The 19,234-nt window shown below is 46.3% G+C and overlaps 2 long non-coding RNA genes across 2 annotated transcripts in view; one reads left to right on the top strand and one right to left on the bottom strand.

Annotated features, from left to right (window-relative positions):
- Positions 1 to 1,073: 1,073 nt before the first annotated feature.
- LOC131275099 (uncharacterized) lies at positions 1,074 to 5,668 on the bottom strand. Its single transcript, XR_009182547.1, has 2 exons — positions 5,346 to 5,668; positions 1,074 to 4,447 (listed from the first exon to the last, which is right to left on the bottom strand). It is a non-coding gene; the product is annotated as an uncharacterized lncRNA (long non-coding RNA).
- Positions 5,669 to 11,407: 5,739 nt separating this feature from the next.
- LOC139437184 (uncharacterized) overlaps positions 11,408 to 19,234 on the top strand; it is a 21,991-nt gene continuing 14,164 nt past the window's right edge. The window contains exon 1 of the long non-coding RNA XR_011646953.1: positions 11,408 to 11,591. This is a non-coding gene — a long non-coding RNA (uncharacterized lncRNA). The remainder of the gene's footprint in view (positions 11,592 to 19,234) is intronic.

Below are 19,234 nucleotides of genomic sequence, written 5' to 3'. Positions count from 1 at the left end.
TTACTTCTTTGAGTTCTGCCTGCAAGTGAGGTTCCAACTGTCACATAGGAAATCCTCCGTGACTGTCTCCCGGTTCAAATTCAGTCTTCCTGCGGGCCCAGGGGAGGCGGAGCGCAGATGCGGGGGTCTGTGGGGAAGGCGAGGAGCAGGTCCTGCTGGATGAATGTCTGGTCTAATAACACTATATTCTTGCTCTGCTTTAGAAGGATTTCTGGAAGCTTCGGTAACTGTAGGGAATCAAGCAGTACAGGAGCCTTCTTTCAGGATACTGAAAGTCTAATTCAAGGGAGGAATGGCTATAGCTCAGTGGTTGAGTGCCTGCTTACCCCGTACGAGGTCCCAGATTCAATCTCCAGTACCTCCTAAAAAAATAAAAGCCCAATTCAAAGACTGACCTTCCATCCTGGAACATAGCAACGGTACCGGAGTTAAGGTCCTCCAGGAGTTGCTCTCAGTTAAGCACGAGACTTACTTTAAATATAATTAAGCCAGATTATATGACTGTGTATAATGCACCTAGAACTATACTAGCCACTGTAGACTACTGTAGAAATAAAACTTGAGACGTGGCCCCCATCCTGAGGGGGCTGAAAAGGCCTTTAGAGAGGATGGGCACGGTCAGGACCAGAGGCCCTCACCAGATGCCTTCAGCTAAATGCCAAAACGATCCTGACGGAACGGTACCTGGGACCAAACAGGGCTCAAGAAATTTCCGTGAGTTCGTGAATGTATGATGATGGCAACACACAACACGGGTTGCCCCACTGGCAGGAAAGCCCACAGTTCTTGAGAAAACTGAGTTTGGGAGGGTATGCTAAAGAGAGAACCTATGAAAGTCCTTATGAATATTTTTATTTGCTGAAATAAAAACACACTAAATCAAAAGAAGCAGTGGTGTTTTATCTCAGGTTAGTAATCGTGGGGAATACACAGTTAGCTTTCTTTCATCATCTCTTGCTTGTTAGAAATTTTTTCATGAACCCCTCCCATGTGTGGCCCGACAATATGCACAGTCCGAGGTTCTGCTCTGTTATGTCCAAATGTCAAGACATTCTTCTTTCTTTTTAAAATTCTTTTATCTTTGTTACCAATGCTTTTTTGTTTTGTTTCATCTTGTCTTAGGATTTAAGGATTGTTTATTCCCTTTTCCAGGCCCCAGAGATCCACTCACAGGATCCCAAATACATGTCAGGGCTAATGCCTAGGTTTACTTCTCTCTCCCAAGGTTGCATGGCAAACTTATATTGTTCTGCCACCCACTTTATTTCCCTGTCCTCTTCTACTTCCTTTTTCCTTACTGCACTTGATTAAAAAATTCTTGTGGTTACAGGAAAAATAAGCTAAAGGAATTTTTGTATGCTTTCATCAGTTAAGACATTCTGACTGCAAATGGAAAGCTCCAGTTCACCTGGCTTAAACATGAGAACTATCTTACATGATAGCTCAAGGACAGAATGACTCAGAATGGTCAGAGCTCCAGCTGCAATTCTCTTGGCTGTCTTCCTCATGGTGGGGCTTTTACCAGAGACCAGTTCTAGCTCTCTTCATGGTTGCAAAATAGCTGCAGGAGTGCCGGCATCACATCCAGAAGCAGGAAGAGGGCCATCTCTTGCTTAGGTCTCTAGGCTGAGGAAATGGTTCCAGCTGTGCCCCCCTCCACACACACACACACCTCTTTTCAGGTCCCAATTGGCCATAATTATGTCATTTGCCCATTTCTCAACCAATCACTGGCAAAGAGATAGGACCGCTATGAGTGTCCGAGGTTTATTCGGACACCTCCCCAATCTGGGTCTGGGCCAGCATCCCCCAAACACGTGGCCCTCCTGAGGAGGGGCTCTGTGAGGAAGGAGCAGGAGGAGTGGAAGTTGGGTAGACACCAGCACCGCCTGCTGGACGCGGTTTCCTGGGAGGTTGGGAAGGGTTACTCTGCGTGTGGCACCTGTTGCCCGGCGGGCTTGGAGGCCAGTGCCTGCGGGACCCAGCATGCTGCTTCTGCCCCCTAGACGGGGGCGGCGGCTGCTCGGGCTCTGTACCAGGCCTCTAACGCTTCCCAGCAGAGTGGGTGTGGCTGGGTGGCTTCTGTGTCTGCCACTTCCTCCACCTCACCTGAGAGTGTTCCCATCAGCTCCCCTGAGATCCTGTGATCCGCTTCAGTGAGCAGAACTCTTCCTCCTCTGAGGAAACGCCTCCCTGGGGCACTCACTCTCAAGTCCATTGTGGCCAGAAAAGTTCACTTGAAACTAAACATATTTCAAAGTGACCCATCTGTGTCCTGCCAAACACCAGTGTTGCTGTAGGTGCAGACGACCAAAGTGCCCTCAAAGACCCCTTCTGAAGGACTTCCTGGAGTCAGCGGCAAGAACGCAACACTAAACGGTAAGATAACACCCCACCCCTTGGAGCTGAAACCAAGAGGAAATACTCTATTTATTCTCCAATGGCAAGAGGAAGAAAAACCAATACCATCAGGTGCTACCAAGAAGCACACAATGGATGAGAAAGAAAAAGCTGGCGGGAGGGACAGAACAAACAGGAGAGCTTTGTACGTGGCAGGGCAGAGCGGGCCGCCCCCAGAATCTCACTGGCCACCAGGGCCCATAGCCACATTCTTAACAGAAACCAGTAAGAACCAAACTCTGTCTGGAACTGGGTGGAGAGAACTTCCAGGTGCTCAAAGTCTGGCCCAGCAGTGGGAAACAGCCTCAAAGCCTCTCAGTTGTCCCCCTGCACTCCCCCTACCCACACTTCTCTGGAACTCTGCCTGCAGGCTGGCAGGCCTGCAAGATGCAAACAGCAGTGACTTGTCCCCATCACACGCCTGCAGTGGGTTAAGACCAGGCCCACTGTTGTCTTCTAGTTACCAAACCTTGTTTGCTAGAAACTTCTCAAAATATCCGTTGTAACCTCCACCATCTGGACAAAATTGCTAGCTCCTCACTTCCTGTATTGAAAATAATCCCTTTTCCAATGGCAACATCGAAGATGTGCAATCCAAGCAGCTTTCAAAGTCACCTGCAACTGAGGACAACTGTCTGTGAACCTGCTATGCACACAGCGCTTTGTGAGTTGTATGTGTTTTCCATTTTTCTAAAAATCCAAAGATGTAAATAACTTCTCTAAAGCAGATTACTTGGAAGCTGTTTTTTTTTTCCCAGTTTGATTATAGGAAAATAAGTTTATCTGAAGAACCTCCCCATACTTATGGTCTGACAGAGTCCCAGTTTATCTTGTAGGTAGCTCTCCGGGCCTGGAACTAAGACCTCAGCCGCAAGCGTGGCCAGGTTCCAGCACACCTGCTTCAGGCCTTCTCAATGCAACAGTGTCTCTTTACAGTCGGCCACTGCTTTGTGTGCACTCTGCCTGTCTGAGCCACATCTGCAGAGAGCCCTGTCATTCTCCTTAGCTGGGACCCATGTCCAGTCTCAACTTCTCACTGCAGGAGAGGTGGTAGATAGGGAGATTTAGGTTCCTCTGAAGCAAGTAAAAGTGGTTTCCTTTCTCCCTTCTTCTCAGAGGTCTCTCTGGAGAGGGGCGGGGTGCCAGAAATCTTTAACCTGCCAGGACTGTAGCATGTCCCCCCAGGTATAAATAACTTGGTGTCCATCCAGCCCAGGATGCTTGTCTTCTCCAGATCTAGTGCCAGGTCCCAGGAGCACAATGGCCCACCTTGGCAAGTTCCCCTTGCCAGGATTTTTGTTGTTTTTACTATTATTATTATCATCACTTTATTTTTATTCTATTTCCCCCCCCAAGGCTTCCAACAAATTCACCTCCTCCACCACCACCATCTCTTATGAGGAACCATTTTTATCCCTTTTTGGTTTTACATTCCAGCATTTTGTTTTAATAAAAGTAGCCTGTGTGAACACTGTCTCTGGCGATCACGCCTTAGAAAATATTATCTGTCTCATTCTTTTTTTTCATCCCCTCCCTCACTGCCCTCTGTGGCTTTTTTTGCTTGCTGTCTGCTCTCTGTGTCCATTCGCTGTGCATTCTTCTGTGTCTGTATTCATTTATTTCCCCTCCCTCATTGCAGCTTGCTTGCTGTCTGCTTTGTGTGTCCATTTGCTGCACGCTCTTCTGTGTTTTTCTGCTTGTCTCCCTTTTTTGTTGCGTCACCTTGCTGAGTCGGCTCTCCGCAGTTGCGGGCGAGCCTGCCTTCACAAGGAGGCTCCAGGGTCGCGAACCCAGGACCTCCAATATGGTAGACAGGAGCCCAACTGATTGAGCCACAGCCACTTCCCTGCCTCATTCTTTTTAATACTGCAGAGTCTGTTGTCTATAATGTAGAAGACCCACAGTTTATTCCACCAGTTCCTTGATGATGGACATTTGTGTTGTTTCATATTGCTAATTCACATAATGCCGCTATGAATAAAACTTTGTGCATATGTTCTTCTGTATTTGTGAAAGTGTACTTCTGAGGTAGATTCCTGGAAGGGGACTGATAGGTCAAAAAGATAAATGCAGATGTTATTTTGTTAAGAGATTGCCAAACCCCCACCCCCTTCCCGTTTGCACTCCCACCAGTTGCACAGTCCTTAATGGAGTATCCCACCAAACTTTTGGATTTTTTATCTGATGAGGTCAGAAATGTTGGTTCAGTGGTGGTTTTTTTTTAGGAGGTATCAGGTATTGAACGCAGTACCTCTTACACAGGAAGCAGGTGCTCAACCACTGAACTACATCCACTGCCCATGGTGAAGTTTTTGGGCTTTTTGTTTGTTTTTTGGAGGTACCAGGGGCCCGGGGACTGAATCCCAGGACCTCATATGTGGGAATGTGGGAAGCTGGCACTCAACCACTGAGCCACATGGGCTTCCCTGAGTTGGTTTTCTCTTTTGTTTTGCTTGTTGCTTGTTTTTTTCGAGGCACCGGAAGGGAACGGGACCTCCCATGTGGGAGGCGGGAGCTCAACTACTTGAGCCACATCTGCTCCCAAAGTGGTTCAATTTACACTTTTCTTCTGATGAATAAGGTTGAACATCCGTTCAAATGTGTAGGGGGCACTTACATAAACAGCCTGTTCATGTCTCCTCCCGTTTTACCACAACTACCACCCATTTAATCTTAGCTTTAAATCACCGTGACCAGCACGCCACATTTCCGATTACCCTGGTGATAACCTGGGGCACAGCACCCCTCATGGCTCTGCCCCTGCATGGGAAAGGGGGGCCTCCTTAAGGAGACCAGAGAACCCGATTAATTCCAGGAAAACCCTATTAAATTCGGGGGCCAGGGTGAAAGTCAAACAATACTAAACTAAAATACACTCGCCCGCAACACTATCTCACGCTTTAATGGTCTATTTTAATTTTAATAAGTTAAAGGGAACCACGCACAGGAACAAACCTCCCTCCGCAGAGCCGACGAATCACGTACCACGGTCGGCGTCCTTCCGCGGCGCTTCAGTGGGTCGCGCACCTGCCAATCTGCCCGGAAGGTGGAGGCCTCGATTGCCATTGGGTGCTGCTTCCTTCTATCGCCCTCGGCCCGCCTCGCTGCGAGGGTGGGAAGTCCCGGATGTCCCGACGGGCGCCCAGCGTCGTTTCTTCAGTGATTGACAAGGGGCTTTGTCCAATGGCGTGCGCGGGCTGGCCTGTCGCGCCGGCGCGGGACCCCACTCCTCCAGCCTACCCGGCAGTGTCGGCCCCACGTGGGCTCCGCCCGCCCCCTCCATGTGATGACGGCGGTAGTGCGCCCCAGGGCCTGCCACGGAACCCGCTCCCAGGCCCGCCCCAGTGCCGCCGCCGCCCCTCCTCACCCAGGTTTAGAGCTGCGCCCCCACGCCCCGCCCTCCGACCCCGAGCCCACTGTCGCGTGCGGCGATGGCCTGGCGTGCGTGCGGCAGTCCGGCTCCTAGTGTCCCTCCGGGGTCAAGAGCCCTGGAATCCCGGATCCCGGCAGGCCTGGTCTGGAGGGGCAGTTAATGGGCTCAGCGATCACGGTGCCAGACGACGGGGATACAGAGACCGTTGGGAACCCGCCCTTCAGGAGACCCACCATCTCGGCCTTCTTCCAGCTCCAACGCCCTCTCCCCTGGCCTGCCCTCGGGCGGACTGTGAGGAGCTTGAGGTCTCAGACCACTGCTTTGCAGCTTAATCCAACACGGGTACAAAGGCTCTGTTTTTCACGGTCCCCGTTTTTCCTCGGAGCTAACCTGAAATCCAGACACTCACCCAGCCTCTCAGCACGGAGTCTTTGGTATATGTGCTGCCGAAGCGAGCACTCAGCATAGAGTCTTTGGTATTGGGCTGACCTTTAAGAATGTGCAAGGCGAAATGAGTCACTTTCTTCCCCCACCTTGACTTGCCCTTTCACGGTCTGCTCCAGGTGGGTCATCTGGGATCTACCAGAGCACCCAAGAGTGTGAAATCAAGTTGGACTCAAGACAGCCAGAGTGATCAAATTGTTTACATTCTTCCACCCTCGTATGGCCCTGAGGGAGGTACGCACCCCAAGAGGGGGCCCCACTAACCTCGAATTCTTGGGCCTGAGGGTGGTCTGGGTCCCCTAACAAATGAAAAAAGGGGCCATCAGGCCAGCCTGGGTCATCAGGGGTTACTGAGTTTGTTAAAAATCTGTCAGTCTGCAATCAGGGTTTTTGAAAATCTCATTTTTCTTACTCTGTAAAGTATGTTAATTCTTTTTTTTTTTTTTTTTTTTTTTGAGTTCTACAAAATGGGACAGTTTCTATTGACAAGCTGCCAGTCATCTGGCTCCTCCATTGGTTTATCATATTCACCTCAGAACTGAGTTACATGGTGTCTTTGGTTCTCTTGTTCTCAACTTCAATGACACCGCGAGTTAGATTTTGGGAGAGGAGGCAGCTGGCAGTGGTAATAAAATTAAGAAAATTGTTCCATGAAGAAAAGTATCTGAAAGAAATAGGAGGAAGGGGGCAAAGCACATAGGATTCAAATTTGAATATTGAGTGATGTGGATTGGCACATTTATACTTTTGAGAAGGTTCACTAACTTTTCAGAGTAGGTGCTAAGTGCAAAGCCCTGTATTGAGTGCTTTGCAAATGTTCCCTCATTAATCCTTACAACTCTTTATGAAGGAAGTAACATTCTCCTTTTACAGAAGAAAACAAAACTCAAAAAAGTATTGAAAATAACCCAATTGAAAATCAAGCAAAGGATCTGAATAGACATTTCTCCAAAGAAGTAAACAAATGGCCAATAAGCACATGAAAAGATGCTCCACATCATTAGCCGTCAAGGAAATGCAAATGAAAACCACAATGAGATACCATTTCACACCCACTAGGATGGTTATAATCAAAAAGACTGGCAATAACAAGTGTTGGCGAGGATGTGGAGAAAGTGGAGCCCTCATTGAACTGCTGGTGGGAATGTAAAATTGTACAGCGATGTTGGAAAACAGTCTGGCAGCTCTTCAAGAAGTTAAAGGTAGTTAACCATTTGACCTGGCAAGTCCACTGTTAGGTATATATCCAAGAAAAATGAAAGCATATGTCTACCCAAACACTTGTACACAAATATTCATAACAGCATTATTCACAATAGCCAAAAAAGTGGGAAAAAATCCAAATGTCCATCAACAGATGAACAGATAAATAAAATGTGGTATATCCATAGAATGGATTATTCCTCTTATATTTTTTAATGTAACTTTTTTGTGTGATGTATGTCTCTTAAAAAAATACAATTTACAAAAATGATGGGGTGGGGGTTGGGAGTGGGGTATATGGGAACCTCATGGTTTTTATGTGTTTTTCATGTTTTTTAATGCAATGTTCTTTGTGATCTATTAACTTTAATTAAAAAATTATTTAAAAAAAGGAATGAAATATTGATACATGCTACTTCATGGATGAACCTCAAAAACATTATGCTAAGTGAAAGAAACCATCATGAATCACACATATTGTATGATTTCGCTTAAATAAAATGTCCAGAAGAAGCAAATCTACAGAAAGTAAATTAGTGGGCACTTAGGGTTGGGGGTGGCATGGGGAGAAAAGAGGAGTGACTGCTAATAGGTACAGGTTTTGGCGGGAGGGTGGTAGAAATGTTCTAAAATTAATTGTGGTGATGGTTTTATAGTACTAGAAAAACCCAGTATAGCTCAAATATTAAGGCATTGTACTGTACCTTATAATGTTAGAAAAACTCAGTGTAACTTGCTCACATGACAGGAGGCACACAGAGCTACAGATTTATTATTAACCAGATTGAGCTCAACCAGAAATGTACAACCACACACCCCTCACTCGTTATCTGTATCCCCTCTGTATCTGTATCTTCACATCCATACCAACCCCCATCCTTATCACCCCAAGATTACCTGACCCCAGGTACCAGCATATTTTAAGATTAACTGAGAAAGCAAAAACGAATTTTTCCCATACCCTTCTTAGAAATGTCACCCTAATGATTAACTTTCTTTGTTTCAACCAGTATTAAAGCTGTGAGAAAAACCCTTAACGGGGAGGCTGATTTGAGATTATACCTCTCCAGTCTCCCACCAGCAAATAAAGCCACTTTTCCTTCCTAGTCTATTCGGTGTGTCTGTCTATTCTGCTGCATCAAGCAAACAAACCTAGCTGAGGCCCACTGCAAACCCTCTTCAGTTTCACACTTTTGTGACTAGACCAAAACCATTGAATTGTATACTTTAAATGGATGGATTTATGGCATGCAAATTATAGCTAAAAAATAAAAAGCTCTTTTAAGTACAGAAGAGAAGGTATGCCAATTCAAGATGGCAATCTGAGAACATACTGCAATCTGCCTTTGGCCTTTTGAGAGGAGGTTAATTATATATAATTTTTGAGAGTAAGTTTTATATATATATATACACACATAATACATAATATATATAATTGTGAGAGAAAAGAAGGAATGCCTTCAGTGTGTGATGTTACAACTAACGTTTATTGCATGTTTGCTATGTGCCAGGCTCTGTGATAAGAACTTTGTGCTCTAAGTGTATGTGGCAGGTGGGGTCCCCTGGGAAGCAGACTCTGAGGAGGAGATAATAAGAGTTACCCTAGCGAGTGCTTCGACACCTGTGGAAGGAAGGGAAGGAAGCAGGATTGGGCCGAGGGAGAAGTCGAGCTGAGACACGGTCTCAAAAGAGGCCACGGTGGACCCTGTGGGGAGTTTTGAAGATGGGATGACCCTTTAGAGCTGTCCTCCATGCAGCGGGAGGGCCAGGCCTTTTTACTGCCTCGCTGCCCACTCATTGGACTCTGGCTGCTGCAGGGTACAAAACCTAGGGGGACGCTGCTCTCTCCAGCAAGCAGCTGCTCCTGTAGAAACTGACAGCACAGAGCTTTTTGCCAGCAATGCTCAAAAAAAATCATGGGGACAATCCACAGGGAATCTGGGTGGCACACCACAGCATCCACTGTGATTATTATTATTATCTGCATTTTACTGATTAGAAAATTGAGGCCTAGAGAGGCTAAGTAACATGCCCAAAAACTGATCAGGGGGAAGCAGATGTGGCTCAACTGATAGAGCGTCTACCTACCACATAGGAGGTCCAGGGTTCAAACCCAGGGTCTCCTGACCTGTGTGATGAGCTGGCCCCCGCGCAGTGCTGATGTGCGCAAGGAGTGCCCTGCCACGCAGGGGTGTCCCCAGCATAGGGGAGCTCCACGCACAAGGAGTGCGCCCCGCGAGAAGAGCTGCCCCGCACGAAAAAGAAAGCGTAGCCTGTCCAGGAGAGCTGACGCAGCAAGATGACACAACAAAAAGAGACAGATTCCCTGGGCCGCTGACAGGAATGCAAGCGGACACAGAAGAACACACAGCGAATGAACAGAGAGCAGACAATGGGGGAGGGGAGGGATAAATGAAAAACAAATCTTTTAAAAAAAACAACTGGTCAGGAACAGGAATCCTCCAAATCCCCTTAGCACAGCTGGGATGGTCAATTTCGTGTGTTATCTTGGCTAGCTTATGGTATCCAGTGTTTGGTCAAGCAGCCTCTGGCCTGATCGTTATTGTGAGGGGTATTTCGCAGATGAATTTGCATCTATAACCAATTGATTGTATCTATAGCTGATTGCATCTATAATCAACAAAAGAGATCGTCCTCAGCAATGCAGGGAGCCTTCTCATCCAGTGAGGTGAAGGTGTTTAAAACCAGAACTGAGGGTTTTAGTTCAGAATTTCTGTCTCTCCTTCAGCCAGCCAGCTTCCACAGGGGAATTCAACCTCACCCGTGTTGGCGTTTCCAGCTTGCAGCCAGCACCGCAGAATTCAACTTGGCAGCCCCGCGGTCGTGTGCATCAATTCCTTTAATAAATCTCATAATATAGATATTCTGTCAGCTCTGCTTCTCTGGAGAACCTAACACAATGGCCAAAACACCGAAAGCCACTAAGGTGAGAAGCCCAGGGAGTAAGACTGAGCATACACAGGCTCTTCTACCCAGAGGCCTCCCAAGCCGGCATCGGGGCTTCCCTCCAGAAGTGGAACAGCCCTGAGGCTGGCTGCACAGCCGGGCCTCCTAGCCACGAGGCTGTACTGCTTCTACCCTGAGAAGCCCCAAGAGAGAGCAGCAGAGGGCTGGGACTGGAGGAGGGCCATAGCCCAAGACACACCGGAAAAGGGTCACCCCAGGGGTGCTTCTTCAGCCTTGGGGACCACCAGCGCGGTGACCTGTTAAAGAACTGTAGGAGAAGTCAGGCCAGGATGTCCTCCACACTCCATATCCCTTCCCTTTTGGGCCAAAAAACAAGTCTCCCATCCCTACACGCTGCCGACCACCCCTCCCCAACCACCTGGGGAGACGGCGTTGAAAACCTAACTGAGTATCTCCCGCGGGGAAGATAGGCGTGCAAACGAGCTGAACAGGAAGCTGGAAGGAGACTCTTCTGTTGATAAGATAGATAAGAGACACTAAAGCTAGGGTCAAACAAAGGAAATCATGTCTATGAATGCTGGAGTTATATGTATGTGTATAGATATAGATATTTTTACTTACATGCTATAGTCAGAGTTCCTACTAGTAGTAGAAACCTATTCTATCCGATTTAAGAAGAAAGGGAATAGACTAAAAGGAGGCTGGGAAGCTCAGATCACCAGGAGAGCTGGGCAGCCTGAACTGGTCCCTGGCTCCCGGCACCCAAGCACATGGAGGCCTCTTCACTGCCGGCACAGGCCCCTACAATTGGTCATTATGCCTCTTAAATCTCTTTATTCCACAAGTTTCTTCTTCCCCCACGCCCACCCCTTTTTTTTTTTAATGACCTGATTTAGAGAAACCAGGTCACATGTCATAAAATATCCCACCTTCTGAATCCTTAAAATACTGTTTTTCTAGTTCCTCTACACCCTGTGTTTCCTGTAAACTGAATTTGGCTCTAAAGGCTTGATTGTTATTCCAGTGCATTGTTTTTGGCAAAAATTCTTCCTAGGAGAATTCTTCCTCATCAAGAGACACATTCTATCTTGTCGTCCACGTCCGTAGTCACGCCTGGACTGATCAACGGAGCCAGATGATGTCGGCCTGATCCCTCCATCAACCTTCAGCGTTGGCCTCCCAGGTTTCAGCCTTTGGTGAGCATCATTGCCCGGAGCTAGGATTTCCTGAAGTCGCCAAGGAGGTGGGTTTCTAACTCTGTTATTCCTCCTGCATTTAGTAATGGAACTCGATCAAGAACTTGCCCTTATCAGCTTTGTGGTTTTCCTGAAATACAGTTTGTATGGGAAAGGGAACCCTTTAGGGTGGCTCCTGGGAATTTTTGTTTCCCTTTGGTAACATTTTTATTTTGAAATAATGTTAGAGTTTCAGAAAGTAACAAGAATAGTACAAAGAACTCCATAGACCCTTCACCCAGATTCCCAATTGTTAGCATTTTACCACATTTTCTTTATCATTTTCTCTTTCATATATATAACAGATAATATACATTTGTAATTTTTAACCACTTAAGAGTTAATTGCAGACATGGTGTCCCTTTATCCTTAAATGCTCTACTGTGTATGTCCCAAGAATAAAGACATACTGTTAAATAATTATGGAACAATGATCAATATCAGAAAATCAACCTTGATACAATACGATAAGCTACGACCTTATTCATGTTTTGTCAGTTGTCACAACAGAGTCCTTTATGAAAAAAAAATTCTTGTCCAGGATCCAATCCAGAACTAAACATTGGGTTTTGTTCTCCTGTGCCTTTAGTCTCCTTTAATCTGGAGCAGCTCCTCAGTCTCTTTGTTTTTCATGACCTTGACAATTTTGAAGCTTACAGGCAAGTGATTAGTAGATTCTCTGAACTCTTAACATGGCATGATGAGCCTTTGATAGCTTCCTTGCTTCCCCGTCCCCTTTCCTCTTCCTTGCTTTTTTGGCATAGCAAAATGTCCCAAGCTCATCTGTACATTGCCTCTTTCCAACTCTAATCTGCCCTTCTCCAAAGACCCTGGTTTCTTAAAGTGGTAAATGATATTTAGAGATGAGAACTGGATTGCAACGACACTGTTGTTGATTGGGATGAGATGTGAGAGGGGAGTGTGGGCATACTAGTAGCAGGAAACTGGAGGAGGCTGGCTTTCTACCGCAACTCCCGCCATGCTCAGGACCTGGCCATTTCCGCTTAAGCAGGGCAGGCTTTCCAGTACCTAGGCAACTCTAGAAAAGCATATAGACTTGAGGACCTCATCACTTGAATGGGTTTGTGCAACAAAATTCCAGAGTTGTTCTCCCACACTTTCTTTTAATGACAGATTTTATTTTATTTTATTTAACTTGGGAGGTTCATTTTGTTTTTTCTTATCTAATATTTGTTATTGACTTACTTTAGTCACAGGTAGTGCAACCTCAGAACTGGTTTGTCAGGGCCTGTCGAGGAAGTGTCAAAACACCTGTATAAGCAGGAGGTGAATGAACAACGCTGACTCAGATTAGAAGTTTTGCGTTAAGTACACAGCACCACAGGGGGCTTACTTTGTCCCAAGCCATCCCGCGGGACTGCTCACCTCCAGAGGCAGTTTTGGCAGAATCGCTCCTGCTGTGGACGAACGACTGAACGAACATAGGTCAGAAGGGTTACTGACTGCTGGGGCATGGCTGCCCCCACTATCAGTTATCCCTCTTATTTCTGTGAATTCCCTAAAAGAACTAACTTGTAAGCAGGATGCATTTCTGGGTCCTGAATCCTTACTGTTACCCTTCTTCCCGGGAACCCCAGAAGTCAAGAAGAGGTGTGCCTAGCATCTTGGTGCTAAGGAGCCTCGAGCTTTGCTTCTGAGTTTTCCAGAGGAGCAGCTGGAAATGGTTTAGGGCTGTCTGAGAAGAGGACCTGAAGCAGAACTACAAGTGCTGGATTTGGGAACACCAAGGGAGAGGGGGGAAATGTAGTCCAGACAAAACTCTAACTGCATTTATTTATCACTGGTCTATAACATGGCACAATTTTCTATTTCCTAACCTCTGCTTTCAACTATGCTATGCCGAAGCTCCCCTTTCTGTCCCTGTGCAATCTCTGAAGTAGATTCAGTCACTTTAGGCTGGTAAAACTGAGCAGTCCTCTTTCCAAGTCCAATTGCACGGCTGATTCAGAGCTTCTTCACATCTTCTCTCCAGCCTGAGCTGGGGCTCTGAGCATGGGTCCTTTGGGAATGGGGAGAATTGGGCACGGTCTGCCTCTCTCTTTTCAAGGCTGAATTGCCTAGCTTCGCTGGTGTCAAGAGCAGGAAATGGGAATGATGGGTGGGTGAGTACAGACCTTTTCATTTAACTGGCTGTATGTCAGGGGAGGGGAAGAGGGTGGTCTGGCAGGATTTAGTTCTAGCTGCTGCTGGTGGTCTCAAGTAGTCTCTGCAGAGGTGGCAGCTTCCTCTGGCCCCCTCCATCATAAGCCTACAGCCACTGAGCTCCCCTTGTTCTTGGCTCTGAGTCAGTGGTTGAGTACCTGCTTTCTCTGTAAGAGGTCCTGGGTTCTGGAACACCAAGGAAAATTCCACTCAGCATCTTGACAAAGAAGCTGGGTTTTGGCCATGCCCCAAAGCTAGTGCCCCATCTCATGATTTCAACCACCATTGCTATTACTCAGGGGTTATGGAGTTATGGCAGTAAGTTGTCTCTTACTTAGATTCTTGGATGTGTTTTTTTTGTTTTTGTTTTTTGTTTGTTTGTTTTAGGAGGTACCGGAGATTGAACCCAGGACCTCACGTGTGCAAAGCAGGCACTCAACCACTGAGCTACATCTGCTTCACTTGGATGTTGCTTTTTTGAAGTCCAGTGTTTCCATTTTCCAGGATACAAATCTGCCTGAGGGTCCTGTTTTTGAAATTATTGGACAGTGGGAAGAAAACATATTAGTAAAGACTCAGATAGTAAAAGTATGGTAGTATTTTAAGACTAGAGAAATAGCTCTTACAGGTAAAAGGCAGAATTACCTTCTTAGTAAGCATGACTCAAATGGGGTGCATGAAGGAGCTCCTCCTCTCAAAGGCACCCTCCTAGTTAGGCTAACGGCCCTACTGTTTGTACATCTATGTCAGATGAAAGGCCCTCACTGTTGTGGGTTGAGCTATTCTCCCAGAAAGATATGCTGAAGTCCTAACCCAAGGTGCCTGTGAATGTTACCTTATTTGGGAATAAGGTCTTTGCAGATGTAATTGATTAGTTAAGAGGAATTATAGTGGATTAGGGTGGGCCCTTAATCCAGTATAGCTGGTGTCTTTATTAGAAGAGCAAAATTCAGACCCAGAGACAGATGACAGAGAAGACAGTCAGGAGAAGATGGAAGCAGAGATTGCTTTATGCTACCACAAGCTAAGGGACACCAAGAATTGCCGGTAACTGCCAGAAGCTAGGAAGGCAAGGAAGGGTCCTCACCCCCTAGGGACTTCAGAGAGTGCCTGGCTCTGCTGACACCTTGATTTCGGATTTCTGATGTTTTAAGCCACCCAGTTTGTGGTGTTTTGTTCCAGCAACCTGGGAAGTTAAGATACTTCTCATGAGTCCTTGCTAAGGGTCTGGGCACAAGAAAGTTTAGTATAGCTTGAAAAGAATCCGGGGAAATATCAGATGCACAGAATGACAATGTTATGGCTGATAACTAATGTGGAATTTCTGTCTTGTAAGAAATTTTGGGTGTCCAATATGAATAATAGTCCCAGAGAGCTTTAGTTCATTCTCACCCCAGGCATGTTTCCTGACCTAGGCTTAGCCTTTCTTTGCTCATACTTACTCTTGGGGTGAAAATGAGTATCTGATATTACTGGTTTTTTTTTTTCATTCAACTTATTTTTCATTCAACTTATTTTCCAAATACTTACCAAATTCCTAGGGAAGCAGACATGGCTCAACTGATAGAGCATCTGCCTACCACATGGAGGATCCAGGGTTCGATACCCAGGGCCTCCTGACCCGTGTGGTAGACTGGCCCACGCGCAGTGCTGTGGTACGCAAGAAGTGCCGTGCCACACAGGGGCACCCCCATGTAGGGGTGCCCCACGCACAAGGAGTGCACCCCGCAAGGAAAGCTGTCCCACACGAAAAAAGTGCAGCCTGCCCAGGAGTGGTGCTGCACACACAGAGAGCTGACGCAAGATGACACAACAAAAAAGAGACGCAGTTTCCCAGTGCTGCCAGATAGATGCAAACAGATGCAGAAGGACACACAGTGAATGGACACAGAGAGAAGAAAAACAGGGGGAAGAGGAGAGAAATAAATAAAAAATAAATCTTTGAAAAAAAAATTCCTACTAGTCACTGGCAATTTGCTAGGGGACAGATGTCAAGGAGCTCACAGTGGAATGGGGAGAGGAACAAATACACGCAGGCATGAAATAAATGTTATTGCTAGACTCTTGGTAGGTTGGATACATGTGACCACAGAGGTCAGTTCTAGTGGGGGTACGGAGGAACTTCACTTACTTTAGTTTCGTTAAACAACCCAATAACTAGCCGACCCCAGAAGCTATAGGGGCCCTCTCTAACACCTGAGCACAGGATGGCCTCATCTAGTATACAATCAGGGAAACGCACTGAATGGCAGCCATAGTAGAGCTCTAGGATGACTGATAAAGATGAGTCCTGTGATGATTTGAAGCTTTGACCCCAGAAATCATGTTCTTAAAGTTAATCCTAGGAAGTGGATGTGGCTAAAGTGATAAGGTCTCCACCTACCATATGGGAGGACCCAGATTCGGCCCCCCTGGGGCCTCCTGGTGAAAAAGAAGAGAAAGTGTGCTTGCATGACAAGCCAGCACCTATGTGGCGAGCCAAGTGCCTACATGGTGAGCCAAGTGCCCGCATGGCGAGCTGAGTGCCCATGTGGGTGCCCGCACAGTGAGCGGAGTGCCCATGTGGTGAGCTAAGTGCCCACACAAGTGCCCACGTGGTGAAAGTGCCAGCACGGTGAGCTGAATGCCCGCATAGCAAGCTGAGTGCCTGCACAGCAAACCAAGTACCTGCGTGGTGAGCTAGTGCCTGCTCAAATGAGTCATGCAGCAAGATGATGATGCAAAAAAAGAGACAAAGGGGAGAGTCAAGGTGAAGTGCAGCAGAGACCAGGAACTGAGGAGGCGCAATTGACAGGGAACCTCTCTCCACATCAGAGGTCCCCAGGATCAAATTCCAGTGAATCCTAGAGGAGAAAGACAAGAAGAGAAGACAAAAAGAGAAATAGATATAGAAGATCACACAACAAATGGACACAGGTAGGAAAAACAGCAGGGTGGGAGGAGAGGGGGGGGAAGGGAAGGAAAAAAGTTAATCCCTTCCTTGTGGGTATAAATCTATTGTAAGGAGGGTCTTCTGGTTAAGTTATTTCAGTTAAGGGCCTTTTGATTAGTTTTCTTCAATTAAAGCATGGCTTAGGATGGGTCTTAATCCTTTTATTGTGGTCCTTTATAAGAGAATATAATTCAGAGAGGAGAGAGAAAGCCATGGAGGCAAGAAGCTGAAGCAACAAAACCCAGAAGAGAAGGGAGTGACCAGCAGATGCTGCCATGTGACAGAGGAGTCCAGGATTATTGGCAGCCAGTCTTTGGAGAGAAAGCATTGCCTGATGATGCTTTGATCTGGACATTTTTCTCAGCTCAAAAACTGTAAACTTGTAAGCTAATATATTTCCATTGAAAAAGCCAAACCATTTCTGGTATATCTGTATTTGGGCAGTTTAGCAGACTAAAACAGATTTTGGCACCAGGAAAGTGGGGTGCTGCTATTGCAAATACCAAAAACCTTTAAAAGGCTTTTAAATTAGGTAATGAGTAGAGTGGAAGAATTGTGAGATGCTTGATAGAAAAGGCCTAGATTGCTTTGAAGAGACTATTGATAGAAACATGAATGCTAAAGGTACTTCTGATGAGGTCTTAAACAGAAATGATAGATGTGTCATTGGAAGCTGGAAGAAAAGGTCCACAGGATGGAGGAATAGAATATGGATTAGAGTGGACTTACTGATATTCTATTCATGAACTATTGTGATTAGTAATAGAAGAAAATGTGACATTGGTGTGGAGAAAGTGGCCGTGGTGGCTGCTGGGTGTGGGGAATGGGAGGAAGAGATGAGATGTGGAGGCGTTTTCGGGACTTGGAGTTGTCCTGTGTGGTGCTGCAGGGACAATTACCGGATATTGTAGGTCCTCTCATGGCCCACTGGATGGAACGTGGGAGAGTGTGTTCTATGATGTGGACCATTGACCATGAGGTGCAGCAGTGCCCAGAGATGTATTCACCAAATGCAATGAATGTCTCATGGTGATGGAGGAGAATGTTGCTATGAGGGGAGGAGTGGAGTGAGGGAGTGGGGGGTATATGGGGACCTCATTTTTTTTATGTAGTATTAAAAAAATGAATAAAGACAAAAAAATTTAAAAAATAAAAATAAAAACAAAAAAATAAAGTGATAGGGAATTTGGCAAAATTGAGTCTTGGATGTCTTAAAGATGGCAGAATTTGAAAGTGATGAGCTTGGATATTTAGCTGAGAAGATTTCCAAACTAAATGTGGAAAGTGTGGCCTGGCTTCTTCTTGCAGTTTATAGTAAAGTGTGAAAGGGATAAGCTGAGAACTGAATTCTTCAGCACAAAAAATCCAGAAATTGATGGCTTGGAAAATTCTGAGTGTCCAGAAAGCAAGTCCCCAGAGACTAGTGCCCCCTGTGAGGGCTTAACTGAACATGGATCCATTTAGCCATTTCAGTGTAAGTCAGGATAGGACATGCGGTTACCTGGAAAGAATTTGTGGAAAGTTCTACTGTATTACAGTTGGGACCCCTGTGTACTACAGGCAAAACTGACAAGTTCGTGTGTGTGGATGAGAGAGAGAGAGAGAGACCTGTATGAAAGGAACCACTGCCAGCTGGACTAAAAGGGACATAAAAGGGACAGATTGAAGGAAAATGACTTTAAAGACAGAACCATGGAAGTTGAGGTCTGGACTGAAGACATCTTCTCAGGACAAGAGAGCAGACCCACCACTGTATGTCGAAAGAGTAAGCATGCCCTAGATCTTGGAGAGGGTGGGCCTGCCACGCATTGTTCTCAGGGTTCTCAGTTACCTGGGGGATTGCCAGGGGCTGGCCACCACCCACCTGCTTGAGGAGGGTGGAGGCTTAGTGCCCAGCTGCCACCCCAGTGCTTGAGGAGGGTGGAGCTGAGAGCATGGCTTCTGTGCAAGTGCTTGCAAAGGGTGGGGCTGCCGCTCCATCAGGCCCTGAGGACAAAGCATGACTTTCCGACCTTGAAATCCAATGGAGTGTGCCCTGTAGGGCCTCAGAATATTTTGGGACCCATGACCCCTGTTTTCCTTCCAATTTCTCTCTATGGAAATAGGAATATTTATCCTATGACTGGCCCTCCAATGTATATTGGAAACAGATAACGTGGTCAACGTGGTCTCTAAGTTTCACAGGTTCACAGCTGGAGGGGAGTTGTGCCTCAGTCCAGACCACACCTGTAACTGATTTTGATGAGATTTTGGACTTAATATTGTTACTGAAATGTTCAAGACTTTTGAGATATTGTGATGGAATGATTGTATCTTGCATATGGAAAGAACGTCTTTTGGGGGTCCAGAGGGCAGAGTGTGATAGTTTGAAGTTGTATGGACCCCAGAAAATCATGTTTTTAAAACTAATCCATTCCTGTGGGTGTAAACCTACTGTAAGTGTGGTCTTTTAATGAGGCTATTTCAGATAAGGCAGCGCCCAGGATGGGTTTTAATCCTCTTACTGGAGTCCTTTGTAAAAGAATTTAATTTAGAGAGAGAAGAGAAAACCACAGC

Source organism: Dasypus novemcinctus, chromosome 21 (assembly GCF_030445035.2).
Source record: "Dasypus novemcinctus isolate mDasNov1 chromosome 21, mDasNov1.1.hap2, whole genome shotgun sequence".
NCBI lineage: Eukaryota > Metazoa > Chordata > Mammalia > Cingulata > Dasypodidae > Dasypus > Dasypus novemcinctus.
The sequence above is the reverse complement of the archived record's forward strand: the minus strand, read 5'-3'. Positions and strand labels throughout refer to the sequence as shown.